Source organism: Bufo bufo, chromosome 1 (genome assembly GCF_905171765.1).
Source record: "Bufo bufo chromosome 1, aBufBuf1.1, whole genome shotgun sequence".
NCBI classification, from domain to species: Eukaryota; Metazoa; Chordata; class Amphibia; order Anura; family Bufonidae; genus Bufo; species Bufo bufo.
The window spans coordinates 351,156,338-351,182,797 of record NC_053389.1 but is presented as its reverse complement, the minus strand read 5'-3'; the positions used below and the strand labels follow the sequence as shown (position 1 = coordinate 351,182,797).

General features: G+C 42.6%; 1 protein-coding gene across 2 annotated transcripts in view; it reads left to right on the top strand.

The window, feature by feature from the left end:
• Positions 1-26,460, top strand: part of DOCK2 (dedicator of cytokinesis 2) — a 1,232,183-nt gene that overhangs the window by 756,327 nt on the left and 449,396 nt on the right. The window lies entirely within an intron of this gene.

Below are 26,460 nucleotides of genomic sequence, written 5' to 3'. Positions count from 1 at the left end.
AGTCATTACATTTTTCCTCTGTAATATAATTGCAGTTGCTTGCCAGTGTGTGTCTAGAGATGTCGCAAACATAAAATTTTCCGTTCGCGAACGGTGAACGCGAATTTCTGCAATTGTTCGCGAACCGGGTGAACCGCCATAGACTTCATTAGGCAGGCGAATTTTAAAACTCACAGGGACTCTTTCTGGCCACAATAGTGATGGAAAAGTTGTTTCAAGGGGACTAACACCTGGACTGTGGCATGCCGGAGGGGGATCCATGGCAAAACTCCCATGGAAAATTACGTAGTTGACGCAAAGTCGGGTTTTAATCCATAAAGGGCATAAATCACCTAACATTCCTAAATTGTTTGGAATAATGTGCTTGAAAACATCAGGTATGATGTTGTATCGATCAGGTAGTATAAGGGTTATGCCCGCTTCACAGTGACAGACCAAACTCCCCATTTAACACACCGCAAACAACCACAAACAGTCCATTTGCACAACCGCAAACTCCCCATTTGCACAAAGTTGGATACCAAGCTAGCCATGTCCCGTTCCTTGTCCTCACTGACGTCATTGAAGGTCTCTTCCTCCACCCAGCCACGTACAACACCAAGGGTCCCTGAAAGGTGACAACAAGCCCCCTGGGACGCCTGCTGTGGTTGGTCTTCCACCTCCTTAAAGTCACCTTCCTCCTCTAACTCCTCTTCTTCAGACTCCTCTCTCTGCGTTGCCGCAGGTCCAGCAATCGACGACGACAAGGCTGCTTCTGGTGGTGATGGTGACCACAACTCTTCCTCTTCATGCTCATCTACGGCCTGATCCAGCACTCTTCGCAGGGCACGCTCCAGAAAAAACGCATATGGGATGAGGTCGATGATGTTGCCTTGGGTTTGACTGACCAGGTTTGTCACCTCCGCAAAAGGACGCATGAGCCTACAGCCATTGTGCATGAGCGTTCAGTAACGCGGCCAAAAAATACCCAGCTCCGCAGAGGCTGTCCTCTTTATTTTTTTATTAAAAAAATCTGTTCTTACCAGTTTAATCTCTGTTTTGTCCCCTATCAGGGGCCGGTGTATGGAATAGATTTTAGGAACCGGGAGATGGAAAAAGATGCTTGGTCAGTCCTCTTACTTCAAATTTGGGGCACTGCGCATACGGCTTGCAATGTACTGTGCCACCAGATATGAGTGGTGTGTTTAAGTAGTACTATTCCTATCAGTTTAATCCCTGTTACGTCCCCTATCAGGGGACGTGTATGGAATAGATTTTAGGAAGCGACAGATGGAAAAAGATGCTTGGTCGGTCCTCTTACCTCCAATTTGGGGCACTGCGCGTGCGCCATGTGATGTACTGTGTAATCCCAATATGAGTGGTATGATAAGTAGTACTATTCCTAACAGTTTAATCCCTGTTACGTCCCCTATCAGGGGACGTGTATGGAATAGATTTTAGGAACCGGGAGATGGAAAAAGATGCTTGGTTGGTCCTGCTACTTCCAATTTGCGGCACTGCGCGTACGCCTTGCAATGTACTGTGCCACCAGATATGAGTGGTGTGTTAAGTAGTACTATTCCTATCAGTTTAATCCCTGTTACGTCCCCTATCAGGGGCCGGTCTATGGAATAGATTTTAGGAACCGGGAGATGGAAAAAGATGCTTGGTTGGTCCTCCTACTTCCAATTTGGGGCACTGTGCGTGCGCCGTGCAATGTACTGTGCCACCAGATATGAGTGGTGTGTTAAGTAGTAATATTCCTATCAGTTTAATCCCTGTTACGTCCCCTATCAGGGGACGTGTATGGAATAGATTTTAGACAATCGCAAAGAGTTGTCAATAGTTGACACACTCATGACATAAATTTTATTCCTCTATGCGTCAATCTTGGTGTAGTGAGGAGTGTGCTCGTGCGCACGTTTGGGAGATTGCAGGCGATGGGGGTTTTTCAAAGCCTATGGTCGTGCTGAGGTAGTTCAGTGACAGTTAAGTGACCCAGAAAACAATGATTCTGCAGTGTGGGCCCATTGTTGGCCTAGTAGGCTTTAATGATCACCTTAGATGATCACAAAGAAAATTTATGTTTTTTCTATGCAAAATTATCCAACCGTTCGCTTTTGGTCTGTTCACAATGAAGCAACGACCTTATCATCTGGGGTGTGCCAACATTGCCATTGCCAACACACTCATAGAGGTGGTCGCTTCATTGTGATACGCAAGTCCCTTCACCACAACAAGGTAGCGATCACGAAGGGGAATTGACACATATACGTGCCTTTTTTTTTGTTTTCTTTTTGCAGCCACAGTGGAGCACCAGAGACCAGAAAAATTAGGCATGTACACATGCCAGAAAAATTAGGTATTGTTGCAGAAAAATTGATGTTTTCCAGGCAGAAAGTACACTAAAACATTGCGTCTTGAACCCTAGTTGGTGGCGGATAAGTCATGCAAGTCATCCGGCATGCAGAGATAAAATACAGCAGAGTGTGGACCATTTTTAGCCCAAAGCAGCTCATCTCATCAGGCCTTTTTTAGTCAAATGTATCGCCCACTGTCAGTCCCTTCGGGATCCATGCTTTATTCATCTTAATAAATGTGAGGTAATCTAGACTTTTTTGACCTAGGCGACTTTTCTTTTCAGTGACAATACCTCCTGCTGCACTGAAGGTCCTTTCTGACAGAACCCTTGAAGCGGGGCAGGCCAGAAGTTCTATTGCAAATTGGGATAGCTCAGGCCACAGATCAAGCCTGCACACCCAGTAGTCAAGGGGTTCATCGCTCCTCAGAGTGTCGATATCTACAGTTAAGGCGAGGTAGTCTGCTACCTGTCGGTCGAGTCGTTCTCTGAGGGTGGACCCCGAAGGGCTGTGGCGATACGTAGGACTTAAAAAGCTCCACATGTCCTCCATCAACAACACTTCTGTAAAGCGTCCTGTCCTTGCCGGCGTGGTCATGGTAGGAGGAGGATTACTTTCACCTCTTCCCCAGTTAGATTCCCGTTGTGCTGTGACATCACCCTTATACGCTGTGTAAAGCATACTTTTTTATTTATTTTGGAACTGCTGCATCCTTTCCGACTTCCGGTAATTCGGTAACATTTCAGGCACTTTCTGCTTATACCGGGGGTCTAGTAGCGTGGCCACCCAGTACAGGTCGTTCTCCTTCAGCCTTTTTATACGAGGGTCCCTCAACAGGCACAACAGCATGAAAGACCCCATTTGCACAAGGTTGGATGCAGAGCTACTCATGTCCCGTTCCTCGTCCTCACTGATCTCACTGAAGGTCTGTTCTTCCCCCCAGCCACGTACAACACCACGGGTACCAGATAAGTGACAACGAGCACCCTGGGATGCCTGCTGTGGTTGGTCTTCCTCCTCCTCCTCAATGCCACATTCCTCCTCTGACTCCTCTTCCTCAGACTCCTCTTCCAGCGTTGCCGCAGGTTCAGCAAGCGATGCTGATACGGCTGTTTCTGGTGGTGATGGTGACCACAACTCTTCCTCTTCCTCTTCATGCTCAACTACGGCCTGATCCAGCACTCTTCGCAGGGCACGCTCCAGGAAGAAAACAAATGGGATCATGTCGCTGATGGTGCCTTCAGTGCGACTGACTAAGTTTGTCACCTCCTCAAAAGGACACATGAGCCTACAGGCATTGCGCATGAGCGTCCAGTAACGTGGCAAAAAAATTCCCAGCTCCGCAGAGGCTGTCCTAGCACCCCGGTCATACAAATACTCGTTGACAGCTTTTTCTTGTTGGAGCAGGCATGGCATGTTGTTTCGCCGCTGGATATCTGAAAAGTGCGCCATGGCCGTGTAGGAACGCCTGAAATGGCCACACACCTTCCTGGCCTGCTTGAGGACATACTGTAAGCCTGGGTACTTATGCACAAAGCGTTGTACAATCAGATTCAACACATGTGCCATGCACGGCACATGTGTCAACTTGCCCAAATTCAATGCCGCCAACAAATTGCTTCCGTTGTCACACACCACTTTGCCAATCTCCAGTTGGTGCGGAGTCAGCCACTGATCCACCTGTGCGTTCAGGGCGGACAGGAGTGCTGGTCCGGTGTGACTCTCTGCTTTCAGGCAAGTGAATCCCAAGACGGCGTGACACTGTCGTATCCGGGATGTGGAATAGCCCCTGGGGAGCTGGGGGGGTGCATTTGATGTGGAGCAAGACGCAGCAGCAGAAGAGGACTCAGCCGAGAAGGTTATCGAAGAGGATGGAGTAGGAGGAGTAGAGGAGATGGCAGCAGGCCTGCCTGCAAGTCATGGCGGTGTCACCAACTCCTCTACAGAGCCACGCATTTCATGCTTGGCAGCCGTCAGCAGGTTTACCCAATACGCAGTGTAGGTGATATACCTGCCCTGACCGTGCTTTGCAGACCAGGTATCAGTGGCCAGATGGACCCTTGCCCCAACACTGTGTGCCAGACATGCCATGACTTCCTTTTGCACAATAGAGTACAGGTTGGGGATTGCCTTTTGTGAAAAGAAATTTCAGCCGGGTACCTTCCACTGCGGTGTCCCAATAGCTACCCATTTTTTGAAGGCCTCAGACTCCACCAGCTTGTATGGTAAAAGCTGGCGGGCTAAGAGTTCTGACAGACCAGCTGTCAGACGCCGGGCAAGGGGGTGACTCTGTGACATTGGCTTCTTACGCTCAAACATGTCCTTGACAGACACCTGACTGTGGGCAAATGAGCAGGAACTGCTCAAGGCGAGAGACGGAGTGGTGGATGGTTGAGAGGTGGCAAGGAGGACAGCAGTGGTTGACGTGGCTGAAGATGCTGGACCAGAAGGAGGATGGCGGATTTGTGTTTGTGTGCTGCTTGTACTCATGTGTTGATCCCATAGGCATTTGTGATTTGAGATCATGTGCCTTCGCAAAGCAGTTGTACCTAGGTGGGTGTTGGACTTCCCACGACTCAGTTTCTTTTGGCACAGGTTGCAAATGGCATCGCTGGTGTCAGAGGCAGACACACAAAAAAAATGCCACACTGCTGAGCTTTGCAATGACGGCATTCTGGTGGTGGCAACAGCATGCGTTGATTGGCGTGCTGTCTGGCTGACCCCGGGTGCCGATGCATGCTGTCTGACTGTGCCACTAGCTCCTTGCGACGACCTCCCCCTGCTTCCAACTCGTCTCCTCCTTCTCTCTGTCTCCCCATCTGAACTTTTCCCCTGTTCTTCTTCTCTTCGAGCGGGCACCCACGTGACATCCACGGACACATCGTCATCAACAATCGTCGCTTCACTTGTATCTGACAACTCAGCAAAGGAAGCAGCAGCGGGTTCAACATCATCATCATCACACCGTACGTCCATGTGTGTAATGCTGCCTGACTGAGACCTATCCCTGTTATCTACATCCTCTGGCAATAATGGTTGCGCATTACTAATTTCTTCCAACTGATGTGTAAATAACTCCTCTGACAGATCAAGTGAAGCTGCTCTGGTGCCAGTGTTGGTGGTGGCGGCAGGCGGGCGAGTGGTAACTTGAGAGGTGCCCGAAGCTGAGCTGGAGGAGGATGGTGCGTCAAGGTTCCGAGCGGAAGCTGTAGAAGATTGGGTGTCCTGTGTTAGCCAGTCAACTATGTCCTCAGAACTTTTCGAGTTCAGGGTACGTGGCCTCTGAACACTGGGCATTATTCTAGGGCCAAAGGGAATCACAGCACCGCGACCACAACGGCCCCTGCGGGGTGGCCTGCCTCTGCCTGTCATTTTTGTTAGTTTAGTTTAGTTGTACTATGCGTGCAGGCTACTGTGACACCAGATATGTGTGGCACTGTGCACTGGCAGAAGTTGGCAGAGTAGACGCTGTAGTCCTGACATACACGCTTGCAGACAACTAACTGCTATTCAATCTATTACAGTCAAAATATATATTTTTTTTATGTAATCTACTGTGACACCAGATATGAGTTGCACTGGTGACACTGTGCACTTGCAGGGCCTGAAACACACACGCGTGCAGGCAACTGAATGCTATTATTTTACAGTCAAAATATATATATTTTTTAAATGTAATCTACTGTGACACCAGATATGAGTTGCACTGGTGACACTGTGCACTTGCAGGGCCTGAAACACACACGCGTGCAGGCAACTGACTGCTATTATTTTACAGTCAAAATTATATATATTTTTTAAATGTAATCTGCTGTGACACCAGATATGAGTTGCACTGGTGACACTGTGCACTTGCAGGGCCTGAAACACACACGCGTGCAGGCAACTGACTGCTATTATTTTACAGTCAAAATTGTTGTATTTTTTTTTAATGAAAAATACAGCGGCTCACCCCCTTCTTATATGAATAAGGTGCTCACCCCCTGGTCCCACCCTCAGGACCAAGTGAAAAAGTGCGTCTAGATAACAAGTATGGGGGGGCACACTTCAAGAGGAAACACTCAGCAGGATAGTGGTGATACACTTTATTAAATAAAATTATTTAAGAACATACCCCTAAAATTTACATAAAATATGGTACATCAATTTAATACACACTCAGTCCCAATCAAAATGCAATAAAGTATGGTACATCAATTGATATGAAGCAATATATATACTCAGTCTCAATAAAATGCAATACAACAGCCAGGTGACTGTTGGTTTCAAACCTCTATTGTTGTTCACAATCAGCAGATGCTGTCCACAATAATATCCAGCAAATGTCCAGCAACTATCATAAGTTGAAATCGCAGGTGTCCAGCAAAAATACTATGCAGAACTCAATTGTATAGAGCAGGTGTCTAAATTATGCGTCAACTGGCCCACCAGACTGTAGATGGACCAGTTCAATCCAATGTGCTTCTGGTATAATGCCCGTAAGTGTGAGCTCAATACCGCTTCTTATATAGTAATGTTTAGGCTCCAAACCGAGCGTGGTCTTACCCGTCTCCGCTGCTATAGCGTTGGTCCAGGAGGCCGCACACCCGCAGCGTCCCACGTGGTGTGCTTCTGCCTGTTACGCGGCGTCCCACGTGACCTGGTAACCAAGGGGACCGGATGCACGCTCGTGTGACGTCAATCTTGTGCGTCCACTCTCAATCGGCGCTGCTTTCTCCGCTTTTCTTTCTTTCTTTGCCGGCTTTGTTCCTTTTCTTTAATATTAGGTGGATCAACGCTCACTCCAACAATTACCAGACGCGTTTCGGGGTCTCAGCCCCTTCCTCAGTGGCCTACTGAGTGAACGGATCCTCACTCTTTATATATGGTCAACTCCACCCACCATCCTCCATATTGCTTTAACTCTTTCTACTATATGGAGTGGATTTGCCCTTCCTGGAGCGGATTCTGATTCCCAATGGGATCCTCATACGTACCTTAACCCATACATTTTAACAATTCATGTTTAAAATACATTAAGACAATAAATATTCCCTACATGTTCATACATTCTCTTAAAATCAATATTCTCTTAAAAATCAGTAATGGAGAAGGCTGCAAGGTCACTCACAACGAAAAAAGAAGAAACGCACAAAAAACGCATTAAAACCGCATTCGCGTTCCCCGCGTTTTTATTGCATCTTTTTCTCCCTTTGCATTTTACTTCCATATAGGGGATAATGACCAGCTAAAGATCCTCTTCACCGAGTAAAGATGGGAAATTCATTAACTTTAGTGGTTAAGAGAAGCCGTCCTGCAGGGAGGGGAGATCACAGTGTCGATAAACGGCCAGACTGCGATGTCCCATCCCTACAGGACAACCCTCACAGAAACCCGAACGGCTTCTCTTAACCACTAAAGTTAATGAATTTCCCATCTTTACTCGGTGAAGAGGATCTTTAGCTGGTCATTATCCCCTATATGGAAGTAAAATGCAAAGGGAGAAAAAGATGCAATAAAAACGCGGGGAACGCGAATGCGGTTTTAATGCGTTTTTTGTGCGTTTCTTCTTTTTTCGTTGTGAGTGACCTTGCAGCCTTCTCCATTACTGATTTTAAGAGAATGTTTGAACATGTAGGGAATATTTATTGTCTTAATGTATTTTAAACATGAATTGTTAAAATGTATGGGTTAAGGTACGTATGAGGATCCCATTGGGAATCAGAATCCGCTCCAGGAAGGGCAAATCCACTCCATATAGTAGAAAGAGTTAAAGCAATATGGAGGATGGTGGGTGGAGTTGACCATATATAAAGAGTGAGGATCCGTTCACTCAGTAGGCCACTGAGGAAGGGGCTGAGACCCCGAAACGCGTCTGGTAATTGTTGGAGTGAGCGTTGATCCACCTAATATTAAAGAAAAGGAACAAAGCCGGCAAAGAAAGAAAGAAAAGCGGAGAAAGCAGCGCCGATTGAGAGTGGACGCACAAGATTGACGTCACACGAGCGTGCATCCGGTCCCCTTGGTTACCAGGTCACGTGGGACGCCGCGTAACAGGCAGAAGCACACCACGTGGGACGCTGCGGGTGTGCGGCCTCCTGGACCAACGCTATAGCAGCGGAGACGGGTAAGACCACGCTCGGTTTGGAGCCTAAACATTACTATATAAGAAGCGGTATTGAGCTCACACTTACGGGCATTATACCAGAAGCACATTGGATTGAACTGGTCCATCTACAGTCTGGTGGGCCAGTTGACGCATAATTTAGACACCTGCTCTATACAATTGAGTTCTGCATAGTATTTTTGCTGGACACCTGCGATTTCAACTTATGATAGTTGCTGGACATTTGCTGGATATTATTGTGGACAGCATCTGCTGATTGTGAACAACAATAGAGGTTTGAAACCAACAGTCACCTGGCTGTTGTATTGCATTTTATTGAGACTGAGTATATATATTGCTTCATATCAATTGATGTACCATACTTTATTGCATTTTGATTGGGACTGAGTGTGTATTAAATTGATGTACCATATTTTATGTAAATTTTAGGGGTATGTTCTTAAATAATTTTATTTAATAAAGTGTATCACCACTATCCTGCTGAGTGTTTCCTCTTGAAGTGTGCCCCCCCATACTTGTTATCTAGACGCATTTTTTTTTTATGTAATCTACTGTGACACCAGATATGAGTTGCACTGGTGACACTGTGCACTTGCAGGGCCTGAAACACACACGCGTGCAGGCAACTGACTGCTATTATTTTACAGTCAAAATTGTTGTATTTTTTTTTTATGTAATCTACTGTGACACCAGATATGAGTTGCACTGGTGAAACTGTGCACTTGCAGGGCCTGAAACACACACACGTGCAGGCAACTGACTGCTTTTATATTACAGTCCAAAAAGTTTTAGTTTTTTTTTTAAATGCAAGCTACTGTGACACCAGATATGAGTGGTGGCACTGGGCAAGTGGGCACAGTATACGCTGTGAGCCTGACACACACGCTGTCAGGCAACTGCAATTAGATTACACAGGAAAAAAAAAAAAAAGCAGACTGATGTACTAGCCCTAAAAAGGTTTTTTTGGGGTGCTGTCAGGATGCTGTCCTTACAGCAGAGATCAGATGAGTCTTTCAGCACTGTAGTGGACACTTAATACACTGGCCTAGCTATCGATTTCCCTATTAAATCAGCAGCAGCTACACTGTCCCTCCTCTCACTAAGACTGCAGCTTCCAAATGAATCTAAAATGGATGCTGTCCAGGAGGTGGGAGGGTCTGCGAGGGAGGGTATGCTGCTGATTGGCTGGAATGTGTCTGCTGACTGTGAGGTACAGGGTCAAAGTTTACTCAATGATGATGAAAAGAGGGCGGACCGAACATCGCATATGTTCGCCCGCCGCAGCGAACGCGAACAAGCTATGTTCACCAGCAAATAGTTTGGGACATCTCTACTGACTAATGCCTTTTAACAATGAGATCCCTCTGATGCTTTGGAAGCTTTGTGGACCATGGCTTTTGCTCTGGGATGCGACTAAGAAAATTTCAGGAAAGACCAACTAGAGCAGCTGAACTTTATTTGGGGTTAATCAGAGGCACTGTAAATGATGGCAGGTGTATGCTGACTCCTATTTATCATGATCTTGAATGTGATTGCTTAATTCTGAACACAGCTACATCCCCAGTTATTAGAGGGTGTGCACACTTATGCAACCACATTATTTAATTTTTATTTATTTTTTCTTCCCTCCACCTAAAAGATTTCAGTTTGTTTTTCAATTGAGTGGTACAGTTTAAAGGTGGAAAAAGTTCTGAAATGATTTATCTTTGTCTAATTTTTTTACATCACAGAAACCTGACATTATAACAGGGGCGTGTAGACTTTTTATATCCACTGTAGGTCATCAATATCAGATTGGAGGGGTTAATAATCGGCAAGTGTTTTCACTTTTGCACATTTAGACAGCTTTGTGAAGCTGGCCCCCCTTCAATCGGCACAAACAAAAACTCCAGTGTGTTTCTTTAGTGCACACTTATGCAACCACATTATTTAATTTTTATTTATTTTTTCTTCCCTCCACCTAAAAGATTTCAGTTTGTTTTTCAATTGAGTGGTACAGCACCCCCACAAATCAGCTGTTTCGAGCAGCCATTGGTGGCAGAAACTATTCCAACAGCTCCGTACACTGTGCAGTGGCAGTGGCAAGGTTCTGCAGCACAGTTCCCATTCAAGCTGGGTGTCTAACCCCCACTGATCTGATACTAATGACCTATTCACATCTTTTCCTAATAATACTGTGCGTTACTACTGATAGAATTAGTGCTTGAAAAACTTGTTGCTTGGCATTTTTTTTTATAGAAATTCATTGCATACAAGCTGTTTACTATGAGTGTGCTGCCATACATGCAGGATTTTGGATGTAATTTATAAATTTTCGAATGCAAGTCCATGAGTGGATTCAAAAAAGAGAAGTAGTATCTATCCTTAATTCTTTACCTCCTTTAATCATCAATTCCTAATTTTGGCTTCAAAGATGCATGTAAGTGGATTACTGGAATTATTTTTCTGACCTATGAGTGCATTACACATTTATGCTGGCTAAACAGCCTTTGTGAGATTTATTGCTTGTTATTAGAGATGAGCGAAGTTATGAAAAATTTGATTCGGCTACTTCGCCGAATTTCACAAAGAAATTCGATTTGTCACAAGTTACTTTGTCACAAAGTGCATTCCTTTTGTATGTAGCTGATGGAATGACGGGTACTAGAGATGAGCGAATCAAAGTTGATGAAGTGGAATTTGATCCGAATTTCAGGAAAAATTCAATTTTCACCGAAACCGCATTTCCTCATGCTTTGTGGTAAGGAATCACATTTTTTCCTAAAATGGCTGCTGCACATGTTAGGACATGGAGCAAAGAACTCTGTGAACGAGGGATCACCCACAATGCCATGCATGCAGCCAATCAGAAGTCAGCCAGCCCTGTGATGTCACAGCCTTATAAATAGCCTCAGCCATCTTGGATTCAGCCATTTTCCAGTGTACTTAGTGCAGGGAGAGATGTCAGCAGACACAAGGGTGGCAGCAAAGACTTTAAAACTTTTATTTTGCCATTTAGAATTTCAGGGAAAGGATAGGGAGGAATTATTCCACAGTATTGAAGCAGAACAGTGTTCAGTAGGGGAGTTTACAGCCTGGATAATAGGAGCAATCCTATTTCACCTTGCTGCACTGACTGGGGATCCAAATTGCCATTATACAGCTCTGTAATTCCAGGAAACTGTTCTTGTTATTGGGGTGCAGGTGCTGTTTGATTCAGTCATTAACAGGGTTTATTACAAGGAAATATTTCTATGTCTTATTTGCCCTTGTGCAGTTCTAAAGCATTTTTTGGCTTGTATTAGTGGGAAAAAAGGGCTCATTAGCTGTTGTGTGGTGAAGTGAGGAAATTACAGCCCTTTTTGGCGTGTATTAGTGGCAAAAATATATATATTTGCCGTTCAGCGGTACACTTATATGTTCTAAAGCCCTTTTTGGCGTGTATTAGTGGCACAAAAATAAATATTATTTGCCTTTCATCAGTACAGTTATATGTTCTAATGCCCTTTTTGGCGTGTATTAGTGGCAAAAAATATATATATTATTTGCAGTTCAGCGGTGCAGTTATATGTTCTAAAGCCTTTTGTGTCATGTATAGGTGAAAAAAAATAAGGGCTTATTTGCCATTCAGCGGTGCAGTTATATGTTCTAAAGCCCTTTTTGGCGTGTATTAGTGGCAACAAAATATATATTATTTGCCGTTCAGTGGTTCAGTTATATGTTCTAAAGCCTTTTGTGGAGTGTATAAGTGGAAAAAAGTAAGGGCCTATTTGCCGTTTAGTGGTGCAGTTTTATGTTGTAAAGCCCTTTTTGGCATGTATTAGTGGCACAAAAAAAAGTATTTGCCGTTGTGTGGTGAAGTGAGAAAATACAGCCCATTTTGGCGTGTATTAATGGCAAAATTTTTTTTTTTTTTTTCGTTCAGCAGTGCAGTTACTGTATATCTTCTAAAGCTCTTTTTCACGTGTATTAGTGGCAAAAAAATATAAATATTTGCTGTTCACAGCCACGGTTATATGTTCTAAAGCCTTTTTTTGGCGTGTATTAGTGGGGGAAAAGGGCTTATTAGTAGTTGTGTGTTGAAGTGACAAAATTACAGCCCTTTTTGGCTTGTATTAGTGGCAAAAAAATATATATTATTTGCCGTTCAGCGGTGAAGTTCCATTGTACTACAGCCATTTACGTGGTGTATTAATAGGATAGATAGGTATGTCATATTAGCCGTTTTGTGGTGAATTGTGATTGTTATATTTATTTTTTTGGGTTGTATTAGTAGGAAAAAGAATACGTCTTGTTAGCCGGTCTGCAATGAACCGACATTGTTATACAGCTATTGTTGGGGTGTATTAATGGAGAAAATAAGTATGTTTTTATTAGCTATTCTGCAGTGAATTTAAATTGTGATACAGACATTGTTGCGCTGTATTAATAGCAAAAATAAGTATGTGTTATTAGCCGTTTGGTGGTGAATTTACACTGTCATTCAGTGGTGAAATTTGTTTGTGATACAGCCTTTTTTGGGAAAATTGATAGGTGATTTGTAGAATATCTTCATAGGGACTAACAATTTATTGATTAGCCATTCAGTGGTAAAAAAAAAATTGTGATACATCCTTTTTGGGGAAAATTGGTCGGTGAATGTAGACTTTCTTTTGTAGGGACTGAGTAATTGCGTCGATTAGCCATTCAGTGGTGAAATTTTTTTGCTATACAGTCTTTGTTGGGAAAATTGGTCGGTAGCTATAACTATGGTCAAGGACAATATATGTCTTTTTTACGGCCCACTGGTTAAATGTGGTTGCAACAACAGCAACTTGACAAGGTGACGCCGCTTCCGCCTCAAGGTTCTCACGCCGTTGGTCCTGCGACAATGTCCGCCTCTGCCTCCTCATCCTCCACCGTGTCCTCAGCCTCCACTGCAGGGTCCACTCACAGTACTCCTCCAGCATACCACCTACACCTCGTTTGCCTGGTCGAACGGAGTCACACAGGGGAGGAACTGCTCCGTGTTCTACAGTAAGAAATCAAATCCTGGCTTTCTCTGCGACAACTCAAAATTGGAACATGGTGACCAAAAATGGGAAGAACATGGTGTCGGCGCTGCATCAAGGAGGGCTTAGCCATGCGCCCTGCATGGCACATGTGTTCAATCTGGTTTTCAAGCGGTTCCTGAAGTTTTCCACCCATCTGCAAGACATCCTAAAAATGGCTAGGAAACTTTGCATGCACTTGAGCCACTCGTACACTGCAAATCACACCCTCCCATGTTATTTGTCAGTTGCCAATGAATTGGCATCATTCCACTGATTCATGTCCTGGAACTGATGCTGGTAAATCTGGCTGGTCAGTGGACTGGAGACATGGCGCCTAGATCTCACGGCCACATGAGCCCTGTGGGGGCTGAACTAGAGAAGGAGGACACTGGAGCACAAACAATGTGTAGAAAAATGGTTGGTTTTTATACACAGGTGACAGGAGAGGAGCAGCATCCAGAGGAGCTACAGGGCGATGAGGAAGATGAGGCAGAGGACCCAGACACACCATGGCAGTATGCAGTGGAGATGGAAGCAGGGAGTCCGTCCGAGTCACTTGCACAAATGGCCCAATGCATGCTCACTTGCTTGCGTAATGACAGCCGAATTGTTAGCATTCGGCAGAGGGATGACTTCTGGCTCTCCACCTTGTTGGACCCTCGCTGCCAGTCAAAAATGGGGGCCTTTTTTATACTTGCTGAGAGGGAGTACAAACTGAACTACTATAGAGACATCCTATGTAGTCAGTTGGCCGCTGCCTATCTGCGCCAATGCCCATCCTCTTGCAGGTATGACCGGGAGGGCCCTCTGAACTCACGTTCCTCTGCCATGGTTGCTGTGGAAGGGTGGGGGGGTAGGAACAGTTCCAGCTCCATCAGCAGCAACTTGAGTCTAGAGTCGCTGATAAGCAGCATACTCGGACAGGAGCCTGCTACCCCACATTGAAGATCTGCTGGACTACTGGGCAGCCAAACTGGATTTGTGGCCGCAACTGGCAGAGTTTGCCCTGGAAAAGCTGTCCTGCCTGGCCAGTAGTGTAGTATCAGAGTGGGTGTTTAGTGCGGCGGGGGCCTTAGTTATCCCAAGAAGAACTCACCTATCCACCCAAAATGTGCAGAAACTGACCTTTGTCAAGATGAACCAGGCATGGATCAGCCACGATTTCCACCCACCAATGCCTGATGCATCAGACTAAATCATCCATCAAGCCCCATCCATCAAACCCCCGACAAAAAAAACTACAAACTATACAAAAATGGGCGGACATAAAAGTCTTTTTTAAGTTTAGACATTGCAATAACTGCAAGTTCACATCTTTCCCCCTAAAAAACATGGTAATCACATCTACTTCTAATGGATATAAACACACTATTACAGAGTTTTTATCATGTGACTCAAGGTATGTAATATACATCATTGAATGCCCTTGTAGACGGCAATACATTGGAAGAACTAAGAGGTTACTGAAAAAACGAATAGCCGAACATATGTCGAATATTAGAAAGGGGTTCGAAAATCATTCCCTTTCTAGTCATTTTAAACTTGTACATGGTCAGGACTCAAATTTGCCGCTTTAGAGAAAATACAAAATGATTGGAGAGGAGGAGATCACATTGGTAGAATGTCGAGAGCGGAAACACAAAAAATCTTCGAATTTAATACACGCCTACCAATAGGTTTAAATGCAGAATTTGAGCTCTTTGGTTTCTTGTAGAGAAGAGGTGGTTGCCACTGGCCGATGCGGGACTGAGTTATATTTACATGTGGCCGGTCCTTCCTTGGCCGATGGCACCCACCTTTATTATACGACACTTCTCCTTGAAACCATTCGGAATTATTTTGAATAAAGTACATTAAAGCAATTCATTGGAGAGAAACGATAATCCCAAAAAAACAAGAAAGCTATTATGAATACTTTGTTTTAACATTTTGTTTAATGGTATGGGATTCTCACCAGCGACATCCGCTTTCTTAGTACAGTACAAGCCCTAGTAAACTAACAACTACTCAACCAATTTTCTGAATAACATGAAGAATTTAAAGTTTTAGATTTTATTATATTTTATTCCATTTTATTAACTGATAATCATGTTTTATATGTTTTTAGCAAGCATTTATGTTTTTGTGATGTTTTTACTAAAAATGCAATTAAAAAACGCATTAATACCGCATAAGCGTTTTTTAGATATTTAGCATTTTTTTAGTGCAATATTTTCTAAACAACCTGTTTGACATGCTTGATTGAAGATCTAACAAGGAAAAACCCAATGATGGGAGAAATATGAAAGAAATAAGAAATATTTAATACAGGTCCAATTCACCCCATTGTTTGTTTGATGTGGGCTAGATCCATCCCACACTTTGTATGTCTCAAATCCCCTATATAAGGATATGGAATATGGAGGACAATTCAACCACTGAGGAAGTGGCCACTTAGAGCCCCGAAACGCGTTTGGTTTTGGATCCTCCTGTAAAACATAAAGACTACCATAATCTACAGCAACGTTTACTCTGGGTTGAAAAATCGCAATCAGACCTTAAAGTTCGTGTCATCTTAAGAACCGGAAATATGTAAAGAAGTAACTGGTGCCAATGAGATACATTCACATTTGCTAAAAGTGGATGATGATAAAGAACACTACAATCGAGACGCCCTCGAACATCACAGTAGAAACCAATATTTTTCGATACCACATACCTCTGGTGAAATTCTCGACACTCACGTGAGTAAGCAGGAGTGGGGGGCCTGGTGTAACTACCACGCGGGACGCCGCAGTCCATTCACCAGATTCCACCCATAATCGACGTGGCTTGTGAGTAGATACACTGTATAGAGGATAACCAAAATAACTGTGTCGATTGTTTAGTTTGATTCGAACAATACAATTCAACATTACAATCGAATGATACAGTTTTGAAAATATTTAAATATTGATGGTGGACATTTATAGAAGTGCATACGGACATATTTGTGAACATTAATAATCGTGGAAACACACGAAACTGTATGCGAACATTTTTGCGAACATTGCTACAATTATGAAAATGCAAGAAAATCTATGTGAAAAATAAGCACATGTGATTATTGGTTCGAAAGATATATTGCAGTAAGAACATATTTATGATGGATCCTTCCATTAGTTCTTCACAGATCGGGTTCTACTGGAGAACCTACATATTTTTAATTCCATTTATATTTATTTATTATTTATCATTTATTATTACCATTATTATTAGTCTGGCCAGACTTATTTCTACATATGTATTTATTGCAATTATCCTATATACGGTTTTATAGTTATTGAATAAAGTACCACTTACTCCAGCTATAGTGAGGGCCCAGCCTCTTTTTGATAAATCATCCATGGTGCCATACCAACACTTTGACAAAGGAGACCGGTTTCTTCTGGCTACCTGCCTCAGCTACTATTCTGATGCTGCCACCCGCTTGATGGCACACATCTTATGCCAAGTGCTCCTTCTTTCACCCACAATCTTTAGCGGGTACTGGTATTGCCACTCACCTCCACACTATTTCACCTTGCCACTCTGTGGTCTCCTGATGCTGCTGCTACCTCAACACTTTGTCACCTTGCCACTCTATGGTCTCATGATGCTGCTGCCACCTCCACACTATGCTATCTTGGCATTCTGTGGTCTCCTGATGCTGCTGCTATCTCAACACTATGTCACCTTGCCACTATGTGGCCTCCTGATGCTGATGCTGCCACCTCCACATTGTCATTGTGCCACCCTTTGGTCTCCTGATACTGCTGCTGCCTCAACACTATGTCACCTTGCCACTCTGTGGTCTCCTGATGCTGCTGCCACCTTCATACTATGTCATCTTGGCATTCTGTGGTCTCCTGATGCTGCTGCTATCTCAACACTATGTCACCTTGCCACTCTGTGGCCTCCTGATGCTGATGCTGCCATCTCCACACTGTCATTGTGCCACCCTTTTGCCTCCTGATGCTGCTGCCACCTCCACACTATTTCACCTTGCCACTCTGTGGCCTCCTGATGCTGCCATCTCCACACTATCATTGTGCCACCCTTTGGCCTCCTGATGCTGCTGCTACCTCAACACTATGTCACCATGCCAGTCTGTGGCCTCCTGATGCTGCTTCTGCCACCACCTCCACACTGTCATTGTGCCACCCTGTGGCCTTCTCCTGATGCTATTGCTGCTGCCACCTCCACACTCTGTCATTGTGTCACTCTGTGCCCTCCTGATGCTGCTGACACCTCCTCTCTGTCATTGTGCATCGCATGGGTGATGCGCCATCATATGCTTGATCAGGTCACATGATCTGTAACATGACCAGTGATGTGCGCATCGCCAGGCCCACATTAGAAAAGAGAAAAAAAATGAGAAGGGAAATGGCCATGCGTTTCAAGCTGGAATGTATCTGCCAAAATTAAATAGATCAAGGCATGTATCAGCGGAAGACAGGCCAGCTACACATGGGACACCTCAAAGGATAGCATCAACTCTTGATTAATCAGGTAATTATAGCATGACAGATGGACATGTATCAAGATAAAACCTCCAATCATATTCGTCGATTAAAAGTGATAGTATCAGTGCTACATATTGTTAAAAGTTCAAAATATCAGTGAAAAGCATATGAAATAAGATGGGATAAAAATACAAATAGACAAAATTCATATTAGAGTAAAATTGATAGCCAAATTGTACCAACATATATAATGTCTCAAATATAATATGCAAATTGAAAAGTGCATAGTGCACATTATACACAAATAGCGAAAGTGCACAAGTGGAGGGAAGTGATGGTGACAGGACAAACATGCAGTGCAACCCAAAGTGAGAAATAAGTGAACAAAATAGTGGAAAAAAAAGATTTTATATATATATTGCATATATATTACAATATAGAACACATAATTGTACATAGTGCTAATAAGTGTTATACAAAAAGTGAATGAGGGCAAATGATACATGATAAAAGAAAATAAAAAAATAAATGAAAAAAAGTAAATAAAAAAGTCTATTATGCCGATGCAAACAGATCCTCCAGAGCCCTCTCATCCTCAACATTATCCAATGGAGTTCCTCATAGCTGGTAAGCATCCCACCGGATTTCTTATATAGTGTCATTACATCCACAGGTTAGCAGATATCACTACAGCCTGAATAAAATAAAAGTAAAGTAAACTAAAATTGTAACAAAAATTCAGGAGTTAAAAACAATTAAACAAACACATGGATCGGCAAACAGATGAGGGAAATACCCCCAGGAACATAGGCGTGCGCAGCCTATTGCATTAGGGTGTGCACCCTAAAGCACAAACACAGATGCAGCGCGCGTACCTGTGTGTGTATGTATGTGTATGTGTATATATATATATATATATATATATTATATACACACACATATATATACACAAATACACTTTGTATACATACAGACCTGCACTATCAATATAATGAAGGGAGAAGAAATCATTTTTAAACTTACCGTATTTTTCACCCTATAAGACGCTCTATTCGCCCTATAAGGTTTTAGAGAGGGACAATAAGAAAAAAAAATTCATTACACCTCAGGTCAGACCACCAATCAGACCCCCAATGTCAATAAGACCCCAATAAGACCTCAGATCAGACCCCAATGTGAATGACCCCCAATCAGACCTCAGATAAGAGCCCCAGTGCCTCATATCAGCCCCAGTGCCTCATATCAATCCCCCGTGCCCCATATAAAATTAAAAAAACAAACACTTTCCTGCTCCGGACGCTGCCGCTCCTCACCGCTCGCGCTCGGTAATCCTCTTGTACAGTATGCTGTGTGGGCACGCACAGTGTGAGGTCACAGTGCGGCCTCACACTGTGCGCAGCCTTCACAGTGGAGCGCATGAGGACCAGGAAGAGGTGAGTATAGCGCTTCCTGGCCCTCTGGTACTAATAACTTGATTAGTATTCACCCCATAAGACGCAGGGGCATTTTCCCCCCACTTTTGGGTGAAAAAATGCATCTTATGGGGCGAAAAAGTGCAGCACGGGGGTGACAGAACCATTGTTTCCTCTAAGCCTTGGCAGCTGCTGAGCGGGATTGGCTCAGAGCTGGGCACAGCGCCATCAAAGGTGGGCGATAGGAAAACCTAAGATAATTGTCACATCAAAGAGCATAAAAACCACTGCGCCATCCCATACAATATACAGTATAACCCCTGCACCATCCCGTACAATATACAGTATAATCCCTGCACCATCCCGTACAATATACAGTATAATCCCTGCACCATCTCGTACAATATACAGTATAGTCCTCTCTGTGATCACTGGACATTGCTCTCCATATAAAACCATACGGGGGAAAAAATCTCATTGATCCAGAGAACTTGCATAGAAAAACTAATAACCAAGAGGCTAAACAAAACCCAGTTTCTGACCCTTATGCTAAAACATAACTTTCATTTGATTGCTCTAATACCTAAAGGAAAAAATATATTTTTTAAAAAGCTGCTGTTTCTGTAGATGACCTTATGTTGATAGTAGTGGTAATAGAGTCTCAAGGGTCTATAAAAGCAGCTACACTATTTTTGCAAACCTTTGAGACTCTATTAACACTACTATCAACATAAGGTCATCTAGAGAAACAGTAGGTTTTTAAAAAAAAATTCCTTTAGGTGTTAAAACATAACTTTCATTAGATTGCTCTAACACCTAAACGGAAAAATAAAAAGAATTCAAAAACCTGTTTTTTCTCTAGATGAGCTTATGTTAATAGTAGTGTTAATAGAGTCTCAAAGGTCTGTAAAAATAATGTAGCTGCTTTTATAGACCCCTGAGACTCTATTACCACTACTATAAGGTCATCTAGAGAAACAGCAGCTTTTTAAAATGATTTTTTCCCATTAGGTATCAGAGCAATCAAGTGAAAGTTATGTTTTAACATAAGGGTCAGAAGCAGGTGTTTTTTTAGCCTCTGTCTTGGCTATTAGTTTTTCAAATCATAAAGCTCCACATTGACCTCCCACCCAGCAGTAGATAGAAGCCTGCAGGACACTTCACATGGGCACATCACCTGGGCACATGGTGATGGCTCCCTTCCTATGCTGTCCCTGGCACTTCATCAGCAGCAGGGGTGGCGCGCTTCCTGTCTTGATAATAACTGAAAAGGAAGCTACTGCTGCTGTGTTCAGCTCCCGAGAGAAGGGGGTGTGAGAGGATCAGCCAATGGCACGGCAGCCAGCTGATACTGGCCAATCAGCATCCTCCTCCCTTATAACAGAGCTCTGTAATGTACAGAGCTCTGTTATTGGAGAATTCAGGCATCAGCTGTATTGCTCTGCTGCCTGCAGTGCCGCACATTGTGAACCTCAAGTCGGCTTGATTAGGGTGTGCCCAGGCACACCCGGCACACCCCGTGCGCACGCCTATGCCCAGGAACAAGGGAGACATATAAGAGTTATTATATAGGAATGGTTAAAAAGACATGTCCTCGTTGAGCCCGCCTGGTGCCACACAGTCGAGTTCATAAATCCACCTTACCTCTTTTTGGACCAGCTGTTTTCTCTAATTGCCTTCTCTTAAGGATATGCCCCTATGACCCGAAATGTGGAGCTATCACAATCGTGGACTTCTTTGAAGTGTCTGGGAAAAGATCTCAATTTAGTTATATAATTTCCTTCCCTCGCTCCCTCTATATACATAGACGCGTTGGCATGGACAAGATGCCAAGTAAATTACCCCCGGTGTCACACATGTGATGTTGTGAGTGATCTTATATTGCCTATCTGATCTGGCCGGATTTGAGAAGTGTGTGGCCCTGTCTACATTTGTACAGGCCACACACTTCCCACATGGGGAACACCCCCATTTAGGGCCCTTAGATCCAAAAAGTTCCGAAGGCCGCTCATCTTGATAGTAACTTTTCACCAGGATATCTTTTAGATTGTTTGATCTCCTGTATGTGATTGCGGGGGCCAAGGGGACAGCTTTCTCCAGGGTTGGGTCGAGACGTAACACCTCCCAGTATTTTGCCAAGGAAGATAAAAAAAAATTCCATTGGGGATTACAGGTAGATATGAACAAAATCATCATTTGTTTGTCTTCGACGGGCCTGAAGTAGGTGGTCACGTCTGATATTACTCGCTCTTTTGTAGCCTTGTGTGGTATATTTTTCTGAATAACCCCTTTCCTTGAATCTCTTGGAGAGATCGTAAGCTTGTTTTTCAAATTTTTCTTCTGTAGAGCAGATGCGTCTAAGTCGTAAGAATTGTCCATATGGTATACTGTGGATCAAATTGTGAGGGTGGCAGGATCTGGCATGTAACAATGCATCGGTAGATGTCTTTTTCCTGAAGAGGTCAGTACAAATATGTCCATCATCAATAAGGATTCTAACGTCGAGGAAATCCAGGCTGGATCTATTAATCCTATAGGTTAATTTAATATTTAGATCATTATTATTCAAAGACTCCACCAGCTGGCAGAATCCAGCCTCTGTCCATCAGTTATTAGTATCCGAATTTTTATTGTTTGGTGCTTTATGATTTGGTAGCCAAAAGCAGGAGTGGTACAAAACACAGAAGACATGCAAATATTCCATTCATGTGTCATCTCTGCTTTGGATCCACTCCTCCTACACTGTTTTTTTGGGCTTTAGCAATACTGATGGATTATTGACCAAATGCTGACTGAGTGAAGGCGGATGCTCCACAGACAGGATTCTTTTTTGGGGGTTATTGTTTTGACGGATCAGAGGAAGGGCAAAATATTCAGTGACCTCACCACAAACTTACTGCTGACACCCACTACACGCTGTTGGGGGGTGGGGGGGGGGGCTCTACTTGTATAAGCGTTTAATAGAACAGGTTCTGTAAACATCTATGTGGAATCAGCTGACGACGGTGTAAAAGGAGTGTGCTTCTTCTTGATGCCAACATCCACCTGTAAGGCTGAGTTCACACTTGAGTTATTTAGTCAGTTTTGGCCCCGTAACTGCCCAAACAAGTGAAGTGTGCAGCGATTCTAAGAGCGACAACTGTCATCTACATGTCATACTGACTTACAGTATTGATTCAATACCACAGCAGACTCCCCATGCGTGTTACTGCAAGGCACAGTGTTCTACACCACGATAAAGGCTCTCTGCAGCCATTTTTAACGCGATTCGCCACTAATAAATTCGGATCGAACCACATTTTTAGGAAAAATTTGGCGAATCGCCGAATCACATTTTTTTTCAGTTCGCTCATCTCTAATAGGTAAGGATGCCCCAAGTCTTTTAACCCCTCAGATTAACCCCTTCACACATTATGGTGTACAGTTAAGTCATAATGCCTGAGGGGATTTATGGAGTGGGCCTCTGCAGTGGGCCCACTCCATACACGGCTGGTGCCTGCTGTATCATACAGCCGTCACCCGCCCGCACTGACAGGAGGCAATGATTGCGCCACACCTGTCATTTAACCCACTGAAAAAAAAAAAAAAAAAACACCAACATATTAAAAGTTTAAATCATCCCCCTTTCCCACTTTTACATATAAAAATATATAAACAATAAAAAATAAGCATAATAGGTATTGTCGCTTCTGAAAATGTCAGAATAATTAAAGTGTTTTTAAAAAAATTCCTGTATTCAATGTAACAGAAAAAAAATTAAAACTGTGCAATTCAACATTTTTTGTCATCTTGTCCCCCCAAAACATTAAATAACAGTGATCATAAAGACGTACATACCACGAAAATTAAACCAATAAATATATAGTTTGTTGCGCAAAAAACAAGCCCTCATACAGCTCTGTAGGTTGAAATATAAAAAAGTTATGGCTGTCAGAATATGGCAATGCAAGGAAAATGTAGATTTTTTTTTTTTAAAGTAAATTTTTTTCTCTTTCATTAGTAAAAAAAACAACAAAAACCTGTATACAAGTTTGGCTATTACCCCACTACCCTGACGAAACAGCAAGAAGCAGTGAAACATGTCGGGAGGGGTAGTGTTTGCTGTTGTATTTTAGACAGAGAATAGCAGAGGGAACCAATTGGAATAGATATGGAAAATTTAGATGGATAGAGTATTGTGTGTAGTGAACTGTGTATGTGACCAATCCGCTCAGTGCTTGAAATCACAATCCACATAGCATAGGTGAACGAGCAGAGTGTACAATCAGTGCGCATGTAATAGCACACGTAGCGGTGAATACCGCAGTAGCCTTATACTGTGAGTCTCTCACCCTCATAGCACAACCTGTCATACATTGCAAGTCTAAACAGGCTGCAAATGTCAATACAGTAAAAGGCTACATGTGGGGGTGTTCATATCACATAATAATAACACACTGTTTGTCCCCTTGAAGACAGTGTTTATTAACAACATAGTGCTATAAAATAAAGCACTGAACGGACTACTGTTATACTAACATAGTAGTGGATTACAAATGTGTAGTTGAATAACACTGCTAAAAACCATCCTCACAATAACCACCCGCAGTACATATTTTTGCTGTTACCAGCAACACATTACACTATACACCACTATACCATATAGGGTGCAAAAGTGAATATACAAAAAGGTTATATATGGAGGTGTTGATATTATAATAATAAAAAAAACTACACACCACTCCGTTTTCAACAAGCAGCATTTATAATCAAACACAGTGTTGCAACAAAAAGTACATATCTTAGTACTGCCATATACTGGTGTTAAAACTGATATCCTCTACTTAGTCCTGATAGTTTTAATCATATACATTCTTTCTTTTCTATAACAGCAGTTTTAAGTGAATATATAAAAATATGTAGTTATATATATATATATATATATATATATATATATATATATATATATATATATATATTTAGGACTCCTAAAGGGATTTTTTGGTCAGAGGACCGTTTTGTTTGTTGCAAGTTTGGTATTGTCGCATTTGTACTGAGCCGCAGAATAAGGACGTCAAGTCATTTTAAGCGTATGGTGAATGCTGTGATGTGAAAAGCCCAAAAACCTTGGCTGAATACGAGATATGGTAATTTAAATGGTGGCATTAAAAAATGCATCTTGTCCTGCAAGAATTAATCCCTCATATAGCTATGTGAGCTGAAAAAAAAAAGTTATGCTTTTTGGAACAATGGGAGGAAAATGCCAAAATGCCAAAATGGAAATAGGCCTTGACGCAAAAGGGTTAAACAACAAATTGGAGAGTACTGCAGTGCAGTCTATATAGTTTTGTTTTACAATATATCATCATGAAACTAAAGGGAATCTGTCATCCTAATATGTTCCCCTATTCAAGGTCAAACATCAGATTTTGAAAGGTAGTTTTGAAGTACATTAGTGCCAAAAGTGTAGACACCTATATGGCCCATTGGGGTATTAGGCTGAATGACACAAAAAGTAATTTGTTTATTAGAAGCTGAAAAAAAATAGTCTTGCCCCTTTATCAATGATTGATGGCTTTCATGTATCTAACTGTACACACACAGTAGTTCCTGTCATCAGTCAATGGTAATGTGATAAAAAGTCACCTCCAATCTGGTGGGCCTGAGCACATACTGAGGCAGTGGGATAGCCTGCCTGCAGGCGGCAGCCCTTCCGGAATTTAATTCACAGCCAGGTCTCAAAATGAGGCCTGAGACGCAGCACGGTGACGTCGGAGCTACCATGACATGAATGTGGTACTGATATCTTGAGATCTGGGCACCTGTGTAATACAACTTTCAAAGGCTTCTATTTTAAACACATATAAACCAAATTTCTCTAGCACAGCAAATCTTTTAATGTAGGTTCATCTTTGATGAGGCTACACTTGCAAATACATGTACTATATTTTCAGAGCAAATTGTAAAAACAAATCATCCTTTCTGTTCTTATTAATTTTATTTCATTATACAACCCACGATGCACGTTGTTTTGCCATCTAAAAGCCTCTACAGACATGTTTTCATAAAGAAAGTAACAAAAAAATGTCAAGAGCAGCATACTCAATTTGTCTGTAATCCTTAATGTAATCTCATAATCATTTTCTACTTTTCAAAATTTACTGATATATTTTGTCAAAATTATTCATGTTATTACTTTAGCAATAAACATTCTTTAGATAACTGAAATGCTGATAAGTTCCTGAGAGTCGTCTGAGTTATTTCTTTCATTAATCACAATACCCTGTGGTACTTTACAGGCTGCCAAATGAAATCTATGGGAACAATTTGTGCTTAGAATTAATATTTGAAACTGTGCATTGTACAATATAATATTACAAAATAATCTCTACCTGCATTCAGTATTGATTATTGAATACTGCTGAGCCCCAAAGTAAATCTGCAACTGGGCTCCACACATAACCAATGGGCATGGACCGACTGTGTCACTGAATGGATTGGGCTACTCTGAAGGGTGATATCTAAATGGCCCTTTAATTTTTACCCTTTCAGTCATAAACAGGGATAGTACTTACAAGAGGCAACTGGCTTGATGGTTACATGCTTACGTGGGCCAACAGTCTAATGGTTACAACAGTCATTCTATGAAGGCACTTGGTTAGAGGAAATAGTTTTGATGAACATACCACTTTCTCACCACTAACAGTTTAGTTTATATTACAAATGCTTGCAGTGCCATCAACATCCTGCTTGAGGAAATATGGCTCACAAGGGTGTATGTATCGCTTTATTACAAACTACCTGTGAAATGGTGGTTAATAGAGGTGAGAGAATCTGTCGAGATTCGGTTCAGTTCTGATTTGCCGAATTTTTAAAAAAGTTTGGTCCGAAGGTGGCTCCAATTGCCCTTGAAATTGGTATACAACACCCTCTTGTCTCTTAGGACTCAAAATATTTAGGAAAACATGTTATCTCTCTTCATTAATTTTTAATGAATGTTTACTTTTTCTTTACGTTTACTTCCCCAACCACAACTTTCTTAAGCTCTGGAACGCAATGACAGCAATTGTAAATCACGAACAGCTGATTTAAAAACACACCGCGCCATTGAATGCGCTATGCTTTTTCATATTCCAAAGCTTCCAAATA